General features: G+C 35.4%; 2 non-coding genes across 2 annotated transcripts; one reads left to right on the forward strand and one right to left on the reverse strand.

The window, feature by feature from the left end:
• The first annotated feature begins 7458 nt into the window (after nt 1-7458).
• Nucleotides 7459-7565, forward strand: LOC131834921 (U6 spliceosomal RNA). Its single transcript, XR_009355013.1, has one exon. It is a non-coding gene; the product is annotated as a U6 spliceosomal RNA (small nuclear RNA).
• A 4379-nt stretch (nt 7566-11944) lies between these two features.
• Nucleotides 11945-12051, reverse strand: LOC131834922 (U6 spliceosomal RNA). The gene has a single exon (XR_009355014.1). It is a non-coding gene; the product is annotated as a U6 spliceosomal RNA (small nuclear RNA).
• Nucleotides 12052-16791: the final 4740 nt, after the last annotated feature.

Below are 16791 nucleotides of genomic sequence, written 5' to 3' on the forward strand. Positions count from 1 at the left end.
AGTTAATTTAAAAAACCACTATTTTATAAAACAATATTCCCAACCGGCTCTTTTGCGTTAAAATACTCACTTTGGGGGCGCCTGTGTGGCTCAGTGGGTTAAGCCACTGCCTTCGGCTCGGGTCATGATCTCAGGGTCCTGGGATCGAGTCCCGCATCGGGCTCTCTGCTCAGCAGGGAGCCTGCTTTCTTCTCTCTCTCTCTCTGCCTGTCTCTCAGTGTACTTGATCTAAAGATAAGGATTTACAGTATGATTTGACTGGTAGGGTCTGAATCATTTTTACTATTGTTTTGACTATTACTTGAAACCTATAGTAGTACTTGGGATATGTGTTGTGTATTCTGTGAACATGTGCTATTTTTAGATAAGATAATTTCTGTCTCGAACCCCTGTTAATTTGTTTGTTTTTGTTTATTTGATGGTGGTTTCAGTAAATGGATATATCTGAAAAATTGCAAAGCCACTATTAAAATAAGTTATTATTATATATAGCATGGAATTGCACATTCCTCCTTTGAATCTGACAGAGCTTCACCATATCCTTAACAATTTGGGAAAAACATGCTATTATTTTTCTTTATAAAATTTCTCCTGTTAGCCTGTGGTGGTTGTCATCAGCAGTAACTCCTCTGAAGGCTTTGTCAAAAGAGTTGAAAAAATTGGAAAGGTGTGAATGAAGCTGTGTTCTGAATATAAAGAAAAGAGCATTGAAGTACAATTCACACTCTTACTTCTCCTTCTATGCTTTCAGATGTTTGACATTTGAAGATTTTGCTTCTAGAAGAGATGCCCTATATAATTCTTACTTTAAGGAGCAAGTTGCTTTTATAATTTTTTTATTATCCTACCATTCAAGTATTTCCATTTAAATTAAATTCAATACCATTTAAAAAAATCAAAAGTGCAGCCAGTATTCAATTCCTGGGCTAAATAATTTTAGAAAGCTTTGTATTATTGAACCTACAGGGTTTTTCTGTAGTTTTAACTCTTTCTTTCTGTGATTTTTCCCATTAGTCATGTAAGTGACTGCAATATAACAGACATTGAGGATAAAGAAGGACTGAATAGAACAATCTTTGGCCTCATGAAGTTGAGAATCTAGCAAGGGAGTCAAACAATTCAGTCATTCAGAGACAATTTATTGAGTTCCTGGCCTAAGGTGAGCACAACAAAACCCCAGACCAGAGGAATCATTTTAATGGGAGAGATAGATAATAGGTAAGCCAACTTTAAAAAAAAAATCGTACTGGTTTTTCTTTAATAGTGATGCATATTTGAAATAAATAAGCCCATTTTAAAAAGAGCAGTGATTGAGAAGAGGTTTTTTAACTGAGTGGTCCGAAAGGGCCTCCCTGAAAAAGTCTGTTTTGAACAGATTTCTGAATAATATCAGCTAGGAAGCTGCGTAAAAATCTCAGGGATGGGTGATTTTTCCAGTCAAAAAACTGTAAAGGCTCCAAAGTCACAATAGAGCTATAAGTTTCTCTAATAAAGTAACTTCTGACAAAGAATGAGAAGAAATAACTAACCCAGGTTTGAAAGAAAAGGGACAGACTTTCTATGGAATTCATATTTAATTAAAGCTCTAAAGGACAAAAATACAATAGAGCAAAATTCTGGTCACGCTGATATACCTAATGAAAGTTCATAAACAAGGTGTGGGTAGCAAAGAATGTGTGGGAAAGTTGGTAAGAACAGTGGGGAAGAGTCATCCCTGAACATGTTAATAAATGAAGCAATTCTTGTGTTGTTTTAAAGGGTAAATTGGAGTTTGCCTAAGTGATTAGAGAAGGATGCCTCAGCTTATGGAAGTTCAAAGCCATAAAGACGTGATAAACTACTGCAGATATTTTCATCTATGTTTGTTGTTGGTCTAGTAATGGTGATCTAAAAACTCCTACTTAAGACAACTAAAAATCCAGACAAAATAGCTTTTAAAGTTAAAAATATCAGAATGATTTTAAAAATAAGTGAGGAATTACTGGGCCAAAATACGAAATACAATGAGAGCCTAGAGATATATGCCCTGAAGCCATTTTACCTATGAGAGCATTCGAAACTGCTAAAACACACTGAGCTGTGTTGTTAATAGACTCTTGATACTAGAGAAACAAAATTCAAAATCCAGCAGCAATCAAATTTGAGGACTCTGGTACAACCCAAATTTAAGTTGAGATCCCCAAAGCACAAGGAGAAGCAGAAATAAGACTATAGCCTACCTTGCCTTCTGTGTAAACTGAGAAAGTCAATCACTGAATTTGGAGTATGATTGTCTTATAGAGTCTCAGATATAAGAGAAAATCCTGCCAAGGAGGACCATACCATTATTATAGCTCTTAATTATCCCTACTCAATAAGAGTTTCAAATATAATGTCTTGAACGTAGCAAAATGGAACAAAGCACACAAAGAAAAACCATTAACAAGATTTGATAGACAAAATGGGATTAAGTATGATGTTAAAATGATCAATAAAGATTGTAAAATGGCTTGATTACTCTGCTCAAAGAAATGAGAGGGGAAGCAAATTGAACAAAAAACTGAAACTAAAAATGATATTGAGAAAGGTTTTATAAATGAACCAAATGGATACTCTAGAACTTTAAAGATATGACAGCTAATTTAAGATACCACAGGGGTGCCTGGGTGGCTCACTTAATTAAACCTCCAATTCTATTTCCTTTTTTTTAACACCTTAATTTTATTTTATTTCTTTCATTTACGCTCAGGTCATGATGTCAGGGTTGTGAAATAGAGCTCAGAGTTGGGCTCTGTGCTGAGCCTGGAGCCTGCTTAAGATTCTTTCCCCTTCTTTTTCTATCCCTCCCTGCGCTCTCACTTGCTCGCTCTCTCTTGCTTGCAAATAGATAGATAGATAGATAGATAGATAAGAGACAAAGCAAAATAAAAGCAGATTATGAAAATAACTATAAAGATTTTGAAATGAAAACAAGTTCAAAATAAAATAGAGAAGACCTACACAGCTAAAAGTTCATTCAGAATATCTACTATTAAAGAAGTCAGTATGACACAATGTTAAGATATCAAAAGATTTGAGAAAGGGTAATCCAAATGGCCACTCATATATCAAAACTGTTTATCTTTCTTATGAATCTGGAATTAAATTAAATTAAATTAAAAATAAATTAAAACCTAAAATGACATACTATTACACACTTACCATATTGGGCAACAGTAAAATTGTCTTGCAAGAATGTGAAAGAATGAAAGTGCCCATAATAAAATCATTTGAGGTAAGTTGGACACTATTTAGAAAACTTAAAAATAAAAATAAAAATCTGGTCCATTCCTAGAAATACAACATGGAACTAAATGAATATTTTCACCAGGATATGCAAACAGATGATTATAGCTATTTCATTCATAACGGCAGATCAGTAGTGGTCTATTTGCACAATGTTACATTAAATAAGAGAGAATATTAACAAACTGGGAGGAGGGGTTAGGTTGTTATCATAAACAGATCTTCTATGGTGCTGATTATGTTCTATTTCTCAAAATCTTTAAGTTAAAAAAGTTTTCAAATTTATATCTAGATAGATAGATGATAGATAGACAGAAATCCCTGAAGCTGCAATGCTAGGCTAAGACCAGGCTTTCAAGGGCTTTTCTATACTCTACTAAATACTTGAAACCATTCATTATATCATAGCTCAGTGTTCAAATCTCCATTTGTTTCCTCAGTTTCCTAATATTTATCTTAAGTTGACCTGATCCAGACTTTCGATCACCTTTGTCTAAATATTTCTATTTTAACAAAGTCCTTTTGAACACTGAGAGACTAAAACTTAGAAAAATACTCTGATTGTTACCTCACTAGAGTGGAAAATATATAGTTACCCATTAACTAATGATATCCATGTCTACATTAGATCCATGACATTTTTAATTCTTGGGAGCTTTTGGTTAAATGAATTTTTTAAGCTTCCTTTAAAGGAAGCTTTAAGCCATCACCACATGAATAAAATTAAAGAACTAAATGAAAACAGGCCAAGTATTTACGGAGTAATAGAATGTGCAGTGGAAAGAGTACAATTCTGAAATCAGAAAGCCTAAATTAGTGTGATGCATCTTTACTAGCCATGTAATCATAAACCAGTTATCTAAATGTGTTAGCCTCAGTTTTTTCACCCATGAAATGGTGATGATAATACTTATTATGCAGAGTTGTTGTGTGGATGTGATGAAGCATGGAGCATGAGATTCTCATATTCCATGCTAAAATGATAGCTATTTTTATACTTATAATAATTCTAATAATAGTAATTAAATTGTTCAAAATGGTAATATTCATTTATATTGAGGCATTGTATTGACTATTCATAGACACATTTACCAAAATAAATTTCATTTTACTTTACCCCCTCTGAGGATATATATTCCCTAATTCAATATGAATCTCATTATGAATAATAATTATCATAATAAATATGCTGATTTTTCTTCTATTTATTTTTAGGGAGGTATCCTTTACTGTTGAACATAAAGAAACTTAAGCAAGTCTGTCTTATTCAAAATTTGCATGCTGCTTTCTTATGAAACTAGATTATAGAATTGTATGAAATAAATTCATGCAGTTAAGACATTTATGTTTGGAAACCTGGGTGGTCAGTTTAGTATTTCAAAAGAAGATTTTAAATTTAAACCTTAAAACTGAGCTCTTTCAGCCTTATTTATAGACCATCCTTCATGCTTCATAAGTACTCCTTCATTGTAAACTAAGTAATAGTTTTTGTCACAGTGTATATAACGAAAATGGATTTTATATTCTATTATTTCAGAGTTAGTTGTAGTTTCTACTTCCTTACTTCCTTTTTTGAAAAATAGATTAATTCTACAAAAAGTTTTTTCCAGCTTTATTGAAAAAAAATCGACATATTATAATTTGTAAGTTTAAGAAATGATTTCTTATAACATTGCAAACTTTTAACATTGTGTAAATTTTGTACAATTTGATAAATTGATATGCATCTTTATTGCAATATAATCTACATAAAAATGTTAATACATCTACTATCTCGTATAGTTGCCACTGTTTTTTATGCATGTATCATAAGGAATTTTAAGATCTACTCTCTTGGGCGCCTGGGTGGCTCAGTGGATTAAGCCGCTGCCTTCAGCTCAGGTCATGATCTCAGGGTCCTGGGATCGAGTCCCGCATCAGGCTCTCTGCTCAGCAGGGAGCCTGCTTCCTCCTCTCTCTCTCTGCCTGCCTCTCTGCCTGCTTGTAATCTCTCTCTGTCAAATAAATAAATAAATAAATCTTTAAAAAAAAAAAAAAAAAAAAGATCTACTCTCTTAGCAACTTTTATGTATATAGTATAGAAGAGATAAACTTCAGAGGTCTTGTGGGTTTGGTTCCAGACTGCATCTATAAAGTGATTATCTCAATAAACTAAGTCAAATTATTATTTTTTTGGTTTCCCAGTGCATATAAAAAATTATGTTTCCCAGTGCATATAAAAAATAAACACTATACTGTACTGTTCAAAAGCATTATGTTTTTAAAGAAAAACAATGTATATACCTTAAGTAAACTAGTTCTGAGTTTTCAGTGGGTCATAATTACTGATCACAGATCACCATAACAAATACAATAATAATGAAAAAACTTGAAATATTGCAAGAATTACCAACATGTGAGAGAGAGACACAAAATGAACAAATGTTGTTAGAAAAATGGTGGCAGCAGACCTCTCTTATACAAGATTGCTATAAACTTTCAACTTGTAAGAATGTGATATATGCAAAGTTTAATAAAGGGAAGCACAATAAAAAAGTATGTATATTTTATTAACTATGATCATCATGCTGTACATTAGATCCCCAGAAATTTTTCACATTATAGTTGCAAGTTTGCACCCTTTGACCACCTTACTCCATCCCAGGTTCACCCCTTGTCAACTCAATTCTAAGTTTCCATTAGTTTGCCTTTTCCTCAGATTCTGTATGTAAGGGATATCATAATACATAAATTAAAAAAATATATAAAATCTTTGAAATATTTCACTCAGTATAATACCTTCAAGATCCATCCATGCTGTTGTAAATGGCAGTATTTCTTAATTTTTCATGGTTAAGTAGTATTCCATAGTATATATTTACCATACTTCTTTTATTCATTCATCCATTAATGGATACTGAAGTTATTTCCATCTCTTGCTTAGAGTTAATAATTTTATAATGAACATAAGAGTGCAGATATGTCTTTGAACAGTGACTTCGTTTCCTTTAGATATATACCTAGAAGTGGGATTACTGAATCATATGGTAATTTTACTTTTAATAATATGAATAATCTCCATACTGTTTTCCATACAAATTTATATCCCTATCACAGTGCATAAGTTCCCCATTTTCCCCAATATTTACCAAAATTTGTTAGTTTCAATTTTTTGGTAGTATATGTTCTAATAGGTAGTAATATCTTGCTGTGTTTTTCAGAGGTAAACAACAACAACAACATAATGACTTTGCCCTGAGTTTTTTATGTTGAGCACTTTTTAATGCTCCTGATGCGGGGCTCGATCCCAGGACCCTGGGATCATGACCTGAGCTGAAGGCAGCGGCTTAACCCACTGAGCCACCCAGGAGCCCCTGCCCTGAGTTTTTTACGTTGAGCACTTTTTAATGCTCCTGTTGGTCATTTATATAAATTTTGAAAAAAAAAAGTCTATTGAGATCCTTTTGCTATTTTTTTAATTATATATTTTTTTCTATTTGTATCTGTTGGTTATTAACCTCTTTTTATTTATAAGATTCGTAAGTATTTTCTTACATTCTGTGGATTGTGTTTTCATTCTCTCTCTCTTTTTTTTTTGGCTTTGTAGTATAGTTTCAAATCAAGAAGTGTAATTTCTCTTCTTCATTCTTTCTCAGAACTGCTTTGATTATTTGTTGTCTTTTATGGTCTCACATAAAGTTTAGGATTCTTTAATTACTTCTGTAAAAAAATAATATTGGATTGTTTTAAGATTTTTAATTTATTTATTTGACAGAGAGAGATGACAAGCAGGCAGAGAGGCAGGCAGAGAGAGAAGAGGAAGCAGGCTTCCTGCTGAGCAGAGAGCCTGATGCGGGTCTCGATCCCAGGACCCTGGGATCATGACCTGAGCCGAAGGCAGCGGCTTAACCCACTGAGCCACCCAGGAGCCCCTAACATTGGATTTTTGATAGGAATTGGATTTACAGATGGTTTTCGGTAGTATGGACATTTTAACAATGTTAATTCTTACCATTCATAAATATGAGCTATCTTTCAATTTGTGTCTCCTTCAATTTCTTTATCAATGTCATAGTTTATGGAGTACAGACCTTTCATCTTCTTAGTTAAATCTATTCCTAAGTATTTTATTATTTTTGATGCTATAGTGAATTAGATAGTTTTCTTTATTTTTTCAGATAGTTCATCATTAGAGTGTTAAAATGCTCCTGTCTTGTGCTTACTTTGGCAGCACATATACTAAAATTGGAATGATGCAGAGAAGATTAGCGTGATCACTGAACAAGGATGACATGAAAAACTGGGAAGCATTCCATATTAAAAAAAAATGAAACTAAACAAAATTCTTGTCTTTTATATATTGATCTTGTATTTGGCAGCTTTACTAAATTTTTTATTCAAAATTTTGTGAAGTTTTTAGGATTTTTTAACATGTAAGTTCATGTTATCCAAAAAAAGAAAATTTTACTTCTTCCTTTTTTATTCGTTTTTGGAGTCTCTTATTTCGTTGTGTTCCTTCTTTCTCTTTCTAGGACATCCAGTACTATGTCAAATGAGAGTAGTGAAAGTGGACACACTTGTCTTTTTTCTGATCTTTAAGGGGAAAACTTTCAAACGTTTTTGATTGAATATGAGATTAGCTCTGGGCTTGCAATGTGTTTTGTCTTTAATGGATTTTTTAAATTATTTTTTTAAACTTTTTATAAACATATAATGTATTTTTATCCCTAGGGGTACAGTTCTGTGAATCACCAGGTTTACACATTTCACAGCACTCACCATCACTCACCATAGCACCTGCCCTCCCCAATGTCCATACTCCCACCATCCTCTCCCATCACACCTCCCTTCAGCAACCCTCAGTCTGTTTTGTGAGATTCAGTCTTTTATGGTTTCTCTCCCTCCCAATCCCATCTTCTTTTATTTTTCTTTTCGTACGCCTGAAACCGCCTATGTTGCATCTCCACTTCATCATATCAGGGAGATCATATGATAGTAGTCTTTCTCAGATTGATTTATTTCGCCAAGCATAATACCCTCTAGTTCCATCCACGTCATCACAAATGGCAGGATTTCGTTTCTTTTGATGGCTGCATAGTATTCCATTGTACATATATACCACATCTTATTTATTGATTCATCTGTTGAAGGACATTTAGGTTCTTTCCATAGTTTAACTATTGTGGACATTGCTGCTATAAACATTTGGGTGCATGTGCCCCTTCAGAATGCCACGTTTGTATCTGTAGGGTATGTACCCAGTACTACAAGCACTGGGTCATAGGGTAGTTCTATTTTCAGCTTTTTGAGGCACCTCCACGCTGTTTTCCAGAGTGGTTGCACCAGCTTGCATTCCCACGTACAGTGTAGCAGGGTTGCACTTTCTCCACATCCTCGCCAGCATCTGTCATTGACTGACTTGTTCATTTTAGCCATTCTGAAAGGTGTGAGGTGGTATCTCATTCTGGTTTTGCATTGTATTTCCCTGATGCCGAGTGATGTGGAGCATTTTTTCACATGTCTGTTGGCCATTTGGATGTATTCTTTGCAGAAATGTCTGTTCATGTCCTCTGCCCATTTCTTCATTGGATTATTTGTTCTTAGGGTGTTGACTTTGATAAGCTCTTTATAGATTTTGGATACTGGCCCTTGATCTGGTATGTCATTTGCAAATATCTTCTCCCAGATAACTTCTGACAGTCATCTTTTGGCTTTGTTAACTGTTTCCTTTGCTGTGCAAAAGCTTTTTGATCTGATGAAATCCCAAGAGTTCATTCCTGCCCTTGCTTCCCTTGCCTTTGGCGATGTTCTTAGGAGGAAGTTGCTGCTGCTGAAGAGACACGGGGTTTAAGGGGAAGGAGGGGGGACAGTCCCCCAAAGCTCCCTATTCAGTGCAGGGGCGGTGTGCAGGGATCCTGTCATCTCTCCTTTCCTGTGGGGAAAGCACTGGCCTAGTTCGTGACTCCGCCTGAGCGCCAGAGTAAAAGGCCAAGCGATGCCTACACTGGGACATGGTAGTGTGCATAGAGTGCCATCCTAGGCTACGCACGCTACTGCACGGTTGTGGCTATGTCTGTTTAGTTCAGCCTGGCACAGTGAACCCAGGACTCGAACAGGGAGCCCGGGAAAGCAAGGCCCAAGATGCACCAGCTCTCCCGCAGCTCTTCTTCCCTGAAGCGACTGAAGCCTTGCTGAGGAAGCAGCGGCAAAGTGCTGTTCGCTCCAAGCCAAAGCCTCTGCGAAAGCACAGCATTCTCTGAGAAATGTTCTGTGGGCTGCTGCTGCTTGCCTGAGCCCAGTCTCACGGTGGGAGAAACCCGCATACAGCGAAAACCTCTTTGCCTGGGCATCTCCCCTGGGAAAGCACAGCATTCGTTGGGAAATCAGAGTTGGGTTTGGGGATGCTGCTACTGCTTGCCTGAGCTAGTCTCCGCAGCACGGTGGAAGATACCCGCATGGAGCGAACTACTCTTTGCCCTAGCATCCCCTCTGCCTGAGAGAGAAGCATGGTCGCACAGGTCTGTCACCGCACTCCCCAGGAGCGATTGTGGGGAAGCAGAGCACGCCGCCCCCGGGGAAGAGAAGGAGCCATTGGCCATGGGGTCGGGAAACGCTCGGGAAGCAGGATAGCCTGCCATGGCACGAAGAGCAGGCTGCTGGCAAGACAAGTGTCACCCGCTCCCTGTGCGGAGACATGGAAGCCTGGCTGCTAAGGAGTCATGAGGGAACGACTAGGGCAGGGATGCGTGCTCCACTCTGAGGAAGGAGTCTGGGCAGAAGGCAGGCCTGTCCTGTGCCTCAGGTCCCAAGGGGACAGCATCTCCTTGGCCACCTGTCCCAAAGGCAGACGGGCTTGCCACCAGGTGCCACGGTGGAAGATACCCGAATGGAGCGAAATACTCTTTGCCCTGCATCCCCTCTGCCTGAGAGAGAAGAGTGGTTGCACAGGTCTGTCTCCGTGCTCCCCAGGAGCAAGTGTGGGGAAGGCACAGCACGCGGCCCCGGGAGTAGAGAAGGAGCTGCTGGCCTTGGGGTCGGGAAAATAGAACAGCCACATGCAGATAAATGAAATTGTACCATTTCCTTACACCATACATGAAAATAGACTGGAAATGGATGAAGAATCATAATGTGAGAAAAGAATCCATCAAAATCCTTGAGGAGAGAACAGGTAGCAACCTCTTTGACCTCAGCAGCAGCAACTTCTTCCTAGGAACATCACCAAAGGCAAGGGAAGCAAGGTCAAGAATGAACTCTTGGGATTTCATCAGATCAAAAAGCTTTTGCACAGCACAGGAAACAGTTAACAAAGCCAAAAGATGACTGTCAGAAGTTATCTGGGAGAAGATATTTGCAAATGACATATCAGATCAAGGGCCAGTATCCAAAATCTATAGAGAGCTTATCAAAGTCAACACCCTAAGAACAAATAATCCAATGAAGAAATGGGCAGAGGACATGAACAGACATTTCTGCAAAGAATACATCCAAATGGCCAACAGACATGTGAAAAAATGCTCCACATCACTCGGCATCAGGGAAATACAATGCAAAACCAGAATGAGATACCACCTCACACCTTTCAGAATGGCTAAAATGAACAAGTCAGTCAATGACAGATGCTGGCGAGGATGTGGAGAAAGTGCAACCCTGCTACACTGTACGTGGGAATGCAAGCTGGTGCAACCACTCTGGAAAACAGCGTGGAGGTGCCTCAAAAAGCTGAAAATAGAACTACCCTATGACCCAGTGCTTGTAGTACTGGGTACATACCCTACAGATACAAACGTGGCATTCTGAAGGGGCACATGCACCCAAATGTTTATAGCAGCAATGTCCACAATAGTTAAACTATGGAAAGAACCTAAATGTCCTTCAACAGATGAATCAATAAATAAGATGTGGTATATATGTACAATGGAATACTATGCAGCCATCAAAAGAAACGAAATCCTGCCATTTGTGATGACGTGGATGGAACTAGAGGGTATTATGCTTGGCGAAATAAATCAATCTGAGAAAGACTACTATCATATGATCTCCCTGATATGATGAAGTGGAGATGCAACATAGGCGGTTTCAGGTGTACGAAAAGAAAAATAAAAGAAGATGGGATTGGGAGGGAGAGAAACCATAAAAGACTGAATCTCACAAAACAGACTGAGGGTTGCTGAAGGGAGGTGTGATGGGAGAGGATGGTGGGAGTATGGACTTTGGGGAGGGCAGGTGCTATGGTGAGTGATGGTGAGTGCTGTGAAATGTGTAAACCTGGTGATTCACAGAACTGTACCCCTAGGGATAAAAATACATTATATGTTTATAAAAAGTTTAAAAAAATAATTTAAAAAATCCATTAAAGACAAAACACATTGCAAGCCCAGAGCTAATCTCATATTCAATCAAAAACGTTTGAAAGTTTTCCCCTTAAAGATCAGAAAAAAGACAAGTGTGTCCACTTTCACTACTCTCATTTGACATAGTACTGGATGTCCTAGAAAGAGAAAGAAGGAACACAACGAAATAAGAGACTCCAAAAACGAATAAAAAAGGAAGAAGTAAAATTTTCTTTTTTTGGATAACATGAACTTACATGTTAAAAAATCCTAAAAACTTCACAAAATTTTGAATAAAAAATTTAGTAAAGCTGCCAAATACAAGATCAATATATAAAAGACAAGAATTTTGTTTAGTTTCATTTTTTTTTAATATGGAATGCTTCCCAGTTTTTCATGTCATCCTTGTTCAGTGATCACGCTAATCTTCTCTGCATCATTCCAATTTTAGTATATGTGCTGCCAAAGTAAGCACAAGACAGGAGCATTTTAACACTCTAATGATGAACTATCTGAAAAAATAAAGAAAACTATCTAATTCACTATAGCATCAAAAATAATAAAATACTTAGGAATAGATTTAACTAAGAAGATGAAAGGTCTGTACTCCATAAACTATGACATTGATAAAGAAATTGAAGGAGACACAAATTGAAAGATAGCTCATATTTATGAATGGTAAGAATTAACATTGTTAAAATGTCCATACTACCGAAAACCATCTGTAAATCCAATTCCTATCAAAAATCCAATGTTAGGGGCTCCTGGGTGGCTCAGTGGGTTAAGCCGCTGCCTTCGGCTCAGGTCATGATCCCAGGGTCCTGGGATCGAGACCCGCATCAGGCTCTCTGCTCAGCAGGAAGCCTGCTTCCTCTTCTCTCTCTGCCTGCCTCTCTGCCTGCTTGTCATCTCTCTCTGTCAAATAAATAAATTAAAAATCTTAAAACAATCCAATATTATTTTTTTACAGAAGTAATTAAAGAATCCTAAACTTTATGTGAGACCATAAAAGACAACAAATAATCAAAGCAGTTCTGAGAAAGAATGAAGAAGAGAAATTACACTTCTTGATTTGAAACTATACTACAAAGCCAAAAAAAAAAGAGAGAGAGAATGAAAACACAATCCACAGAATGTAAGAAAATACTTACGAATCTTATAAATAAAAAGAGGTTAATAACCAACAGATACAAATAGAAAAAAATATATAATTAAAAAAATAGCAAAAGGATCTCAATAGACTTTTTTTTTTCAAAATTTATATAAATGACCAACAGGAGCATTAAAAAGTGCTCAACGTAAAAAACTCAGGGCAGGGGCTCCTGGGTGGCTCAGTGGGTTAAGCCGCTGCCTTCAGCTCAGGTCATGATCCCAGGGTCCTGGGATCGAGCCCCGCATCAGGAGCATTAAAAAGTGCTCAACATAAAAAACTCAGGGCAAAGTCATTATGTTGTTGTTGTTGTTTACCTCTGAAAAACACAGCAAGATATTACTACCTATTAGAACATATACTACCAAAAAATTGAAACTAACAAATTTTGGTAAATATTGGGGAAAATGGGGAACTTATGCACTGTGATAGGGATATAAATTTGTATGGAAAACAGTATGGAGATTATTCATATTATTAAAAGTAAAATTACCATATGATTCAGTAATCCCACTTCTAGGTATATATCTAAAGGAAACGAAGTCACTGTTCAAAGACATATCTGCACTCTTATGTTCATTATAAAATTATTAACTCTAAGCAAGAGATGGAAATAACTTCAGTATCCATTAATGGATGAATGAATAAAAGAAGTATGGTAAATATATACTATGGAATACTACTTAACCATGAAAAATTAAGAAATACTGCCATTTACAACAGCATGGATGGATCTTGAAGGTATTATACTGAGTGAAATATTTCAAAGATTTTATATATTTTTTTAATTTATGTATTATGATATCCCTTACATACAGAATCTGAGGAAAAGGCAAACTAATGGAAACTTAGAATTGAGTTGACAAGGGGTGAACCTGGGATGGAGTAAGGTGGTCAAAGGGTGCAAACTTGCAACTATAATGTGAAAAATTTCTGGGGATCTAATGTACAGCATGATGATCATAGTTAATAAAATATACATACTTTTTTATTGTGCTTCCCTTTATTAAACTTTGCATATATCACATTCTTACAAGTTGAAAGTTTATAGCAATCTTGTATAAGAGAGGTCTGCTGCCACCATTTTTCTAACAACATTTGTTCATTTTGTGTCTCTCTCTCACATGTTGGTAATTCTTGCAATATTTCAAGTTTTTTCATTATTATTGTATTTGTTATGGTGATCTGTGATCAGTAATTATGACCCACTGAAAACTCAGAACTAGTTTACTTAAGGTATATACATTGTTTTTCTTTAAAAACATAATGCTTTTGAACAGTACAGTATAGTGTTTATTTTTTATATGCACTGGGAAACATAATTTTTTATATGCACTGGGAAACCAAAAAAATAATAATTTGACTTAGTTTATTGAGATAATCACTTTATAGATGCAGTCTGGAACCAAACCCACAAGACCTCTGAAGTTTATCTCTTCTATACTATATACATAAAAGTTGCTAAGAGAGTAGATCTTAAAATTCCTTATGATACATGCATAAAAAACAGTGGCAACTATACGAGATAGTAGATGTATTAACATTTTTATGTAGATTATATTGCAATAAAGATGCATATCAATTTATCAAATTGTACAAAATTTACACAATGTTAAAAGTTTGCAATGTTATAAGAAATCATTTCTTAAACTTACAAATTATAATATGTCGATTTTTTTTCAATAAAGCTGGAAAAAACTTTTTGTAGAATTAATCTATTTTTCAAAAAAGGAAGTAAGGAAGTAGAAACTACAACTAACTCTGAAATAATAGAATATAAAATCCATTTTCGTTATATACACTGTGACAAAAACTATTACTTAGTTTACAATGAAGGAGTACTTATGAAGCATGAAGGATGGTCTATTAATAAGGCTGAAAGAGCTCAGTTTTAAGGTTTAAATTTAAAATCTTCTTTTGAAATACTAAACTGACCACCCAGGTTTCCAAACATAAATGTCTTAACTGCATGAATTTATTTCATACAATTCTATAATCTAGTTTCATAAGAAAGCAGCATGCAAATTTTGAATAAGACAGACTTGCTTAAGTTTCTTTATGTTCAACAGTAAAGGATACCTCCCTAAAAATAAATAGAAGAAAAATCAGCATATTTATTATGATAATTATTATTCATAATGAGATTCATATTGAATTAGGGAATATATATCCTCAGAGGGGGTAAAGTAAAATGAAATTTATTTTGGTAAATGTGTCTATGAATAGTCAATACAATGCCTCAATATAAATGAATATTACCATTTTGAACAATTTAATTACTATTATTAGAATTATTGTAAGTATAAAAATAGCTATCATTTTAGCATGGAATATGAGAATCTCATGCTCCATGCTTCATCACATCCACACAACAACTCTGCATAATAAGTATTATCATCACCATTTCATGGGTGAAAAAACTGAGGCTAACACATTTAGATAACTGGTTTATGATTACATGGCTAGTAAAGATGCATCACACTAATTTAGGCTTTCTGATTTCAGAATTGTACTCTTTCCACTGCACATTCTATTACTCCGTAAATACTTGGCCTGTTTTCATTTAGTTCTTTAATTTTATTCATGTGGTGATGGCTTAAAGCTTCCTTTAAAGGAAGCTTAAAAAATTCATTTAACCAAAAGCTCCCAAGAATTAAAAATGTCATGGATCTAATGTAGACATGGATATCATTAGTTAATGGGTAACTATATATTTTCCACTCTAGTGAGGTAACAATCAGAGTATTTTTCTAAGTTTTAGTCTCTCAGTGTTCAAAAGGACTTTGTTAAAATAGAAATATTTAGACAAAGGTGATCGAAAGTCTGGATCAGGTCAACTTAAGATAAATATTAGGAAACTGAGGAAACAAATGGAGATTTGAACACTGAGCTATGATATAATGAATGGTTTCAAGTATTTAGTAGAGTATAGAAAAGCCCTTGAAAGCCTGGTCTTAGCCTAGCATTGCAGCTTCAGGGATTTCTGTCTATCTATCATCTATCTATCTAGATATAAATTTGAAAACTTTTTTAACTTAAAGATTTTGAGAAATAGAACATAATCAGCACCATAGAAGATCTGTTTATGATAACAACCTAACCCCTCCTCCCAGTTTGTTAATATTCTCTCTTATTTAATGTAACATTGTGCAAATAGACCACTACTGATCTGCCGTTATGAATGAAATAGCTATAATCATCTGTTTGCATATCCTGGTGAAAATATTCATTTAGTTCCATGTTGTATTTCTAGGAATGGACCAGATTTTTATTTTTATTTTTAAGTTTTCTAAATAGTGTCCAACTTACCTCAAATGATTTTATTATGGGCACTTTCATTCTTTCACATTCTTGCAAGACAATTTTACTGTTGCCCAATATGGTAAGTGTGTAATAGTATGTCATTTTAGGTTTTAATTTATTTTTAATTTAATTTAATTTAATTCCAGATTCATAAGAAAGATAAACAGTTTTGATATATGAGTGGCCATTTGGATTACCCTTTCTCAAATCTTTTGATATCTTAACATTGTGTCATACTGACTTCTTTAATAGTAGATATTCTGAATGAACTTTTAGCTGTGTAGGTCTTCTCTATTTTATTTTGAACTTGTTTTCATTTCAAAATCTTTATAGTTATTTTCATAATCTGCTTTTATTTTGCTTTGTCTCTTATCTATCTATCTATCTATCTATCTATTTGCAAGCAAGAGAGAGCGAGCAAGTGAGAGCGCAGGGAGGGATAGAAAAAGAAGGGGAAAGAATCTTAAGCAGGCTCCAGGCTCAGCACAGAGCCCAACTCTGAGCTCTATTTCACAACCCTGACATCATGACCTGAGCGTAAATGAAAGAAATAAAATAAAATTAAGGTGTTAAAAAAAAGGAAATAGAATTGGAGGTTTAATTAAGTGAGCCACCCAGGCACCCCTGTGGTATCTTAAATTAGCTGTCATATCTTTAAAGTTCTAGAGTATCCATTTGGTTCATTTATAAAACCTTTCTCAATATCATTTTTAGTTTCAGTTTTTTGTTCAATTTGCTTCCCCTCTCATTTCTTTGAGCAGA

Source organism: Mustela lutreola, chromosome 6 (assembly GCF_030435805.1).
Source record: "Mustela lutreola isolate mMusLut2 chromosome 6, mMusLut2.pri, whole genome shotgun sequence".
Taxonomy (NCBI): Eukaryota; Metazoa; Chordata; class Mammalia; order Carnivora; family Mustelidae; genus Mustela; species Mustela lutreola.